This window comes from Physeter macrocephalus, chromosome 14, assembly GCF_002837175.3.
Source record: "Physeter macrocephalus isolate SW-GA chromosome 14, ASM283717v5, whole genome shotgun sequence".
Classification (NCBI taxonomy): Eukaryota; Metazoa; Chordata; class Mammalia; order Artiodactyla; family Physeteridae; genus Physeter; species Physeter macrocephalus.
The window spans coordinates 26,606,358-26,609,049 of record NC_041227.1 but is presented as its reverse complement, the minus strand read 5'-3'; positions in this window follow the sequence as shown (position 1 = coordinate 26,609,049).

Here is a 2,692-nt window from a genome sequence, read left to right as displayed (position 1 = left end):
CCTACTAGAGCATGGACTTGAGGATATGGGGAGGGGAAAGGGTAAGCTGTGACAAAGTGAGAGAGTGGCATGGACATATAAACTACCAAATGTAGGGTGGATAGCTAGTGGGAAGCAGCCACATGGCACAGGGAGATCAGCTAGGTGGTTTGTGACCACCTAGAAGGGTGGGATAGGGAAGGTGGTGGGGGGAGGCAAGAGGGAAGAGATATGGGAACATATGTATATATATAAGTGATTCACTTTGTTATGAAGCAGAAACTAACACACCATTGTAAAGCAATTTTACTCAAATAAAGATGTTAAAAAAAATCTTGCATTCGAAACAGTAATTCTTATTTGAAGAAGCTGACAGTTGGAACCATGCAAATGTGTTCAAATACAATTTCAAAGACTGTAAAAAAAAAAAAGAAATGAAAAAGGAGAAGTTATAACGGACACTGCAGAAATACAAAGCATCCTAAGGGACTACTACAAGCAACTCTATGTCAGTAAAATGGACAATCTGGAAGAAATGGACAAATTCTTAGAAACGTATAGCTTTCCAGGACTGAACCAGGAAGATATAGAAAATATGAACAGACCAATCACAAGTAATGAAATTGAAACTTTGATTAAAAATCTTCCAATAAACAGATGTCCAGGACCAGATGGTTTCAGAGGTGATTTCTATCAAACATTTAGAGAGGAGCTAACACCCATCCTTCTCAAAGTCTTCCAAAAAACTTCAGAGGAAAGAACACTCCCAAACTCATTCTATGAGGCCAGCATCACCCTGATACCAAAACCAGACAAAGATACTGCAAAAAAAGAAAATTACAGACAAATATCAAAAACCAGACAAAGATACTACAAAAATGAAAATTACAGACCAATATCACTGATGAATATAGATACAAAAATCCTAAACAAAATACTAGCAAACAGAATCCAACAACACATTAAAAGGATCATACACCATGATCAAGTGGGATTTATCCCAGGGATACAAGGATTCTTCAATATACACAAATCAATCAATGTGATACACCATATTAACAAATTGAAGAATAAAAACCATATGATCATCTCAATAGATGCAGAAAAAGCTTTTGACAAAATTCAACACCCACCTATGATAAAAACTCTCCAGAGAGTGAGCATAGAGGGAACGTACCTCAACATAATAAAGGCCATATATGACAAATCCACAGCAAACATCATTCTCAATGGTGAAAAACGAAAAGCATTTCCTCTAAGGTCAGGAACAAGACAAGGATGTCTACTCTTGCCACTGTAGGTCTTGGAAGACCTAGCCATGGCAATCAGAGAAGAAAAAGAAATACAAGGAATAGAAATTGGAAAAGAAGAAGTAAAACTGTCACTGTTTGCTGATGACATGATACTATACATAGAGAATCCTAAAGATGTCACCAGAAAACTACTAGAGCTAATCAATGAATCTGGTAAAGTTGCAGGATACAAAATTAATGCGCAGAAATCTCTTGCATTCCTATACACTGACAACGAAAAATCAGAAAGAGAAATTAAGGGAACAATCCCATTCACCATTGCAAGAAACAGAATAAAATACCTAGGAATAAACCTACCTAAGGAGGTAAAAGACCTGTACTCAGAAAACTATAAGACACTGATGAAAGAAATCATGGATGACACAAACAGTTGGAGAGATATACCATGTTTTTGGATTGAAAGAATCAGTATTGTGAAAATGACTATACTACCCAAAGCAATCTACAGGTTCAATGCAATCCCTTACAAATTACCAATGGCAATTTTTATAGAACTAGAGCAAAAAATCTTAAAATTTGTATGGAGACACAAAAGACCCCAAATAGCCAAAGCAATCCTGAGGGAAAAAAACGGAGCAGGAGGAATCAGACTCCCTGCCTTCAGACTATACAATAAAGCTAAAGTAATTAAGACAGTATGATACTTGCAGAAAACCAGAAATATAGATCAATGGAACAGGATAGAGATATACCCACGCACCTATGCTCAGCCATCCAACTATAATTAGTTGTATATTCTTGCCAAAGGAGGCAAGGATATACAATGGATAAAAGACAGCCTCTTCAATAAGTGGTGCTGGGAAAATTGGACAGCTACATGTAAAAGAATGAAGTTGGAACACTCCCTAACACCATACACAAAAATAAACTAAAAATGGATTAGAGACCTAAATGTAAGACCAGACACTATAGAACTCTTAGAGGAAAATATAGGAGGAACACTCTTTGACATAAATCACAGCAAGATCTATTTTGACCCACCTCCTAGAGTAATGGAAATATAAACAAATGGGACCTAATGAAACTTAAAAGCTTTTGCACAGCAAAGGAAACTATGAACAAGATGAAAAGACAACCCTCAGAATGGGAGAAAATATTTGCAAACGAATCAGTGGACAAAAGATTAACCTCCAAGATATATAAACAGCTCATGCAGCTCAATATTAAAAAGAAAACAAAAACACAATCCAAAAATGGGCAGAAGACCTAAATAGACATTTCTCCAAAGAAGACATACAGATGGCCAAGAGGCACATGAAAAGATGCTCAACATCACTAATTATTAGAGAAATGCAAATCAAAACTACAATGAGGTATCACCTCACACCAGTCAGAATGATCATCACCAAAAAATCTACAAACAATAAATGCTGGAGAGGGTGTGGAGGAAATGGGCCCTC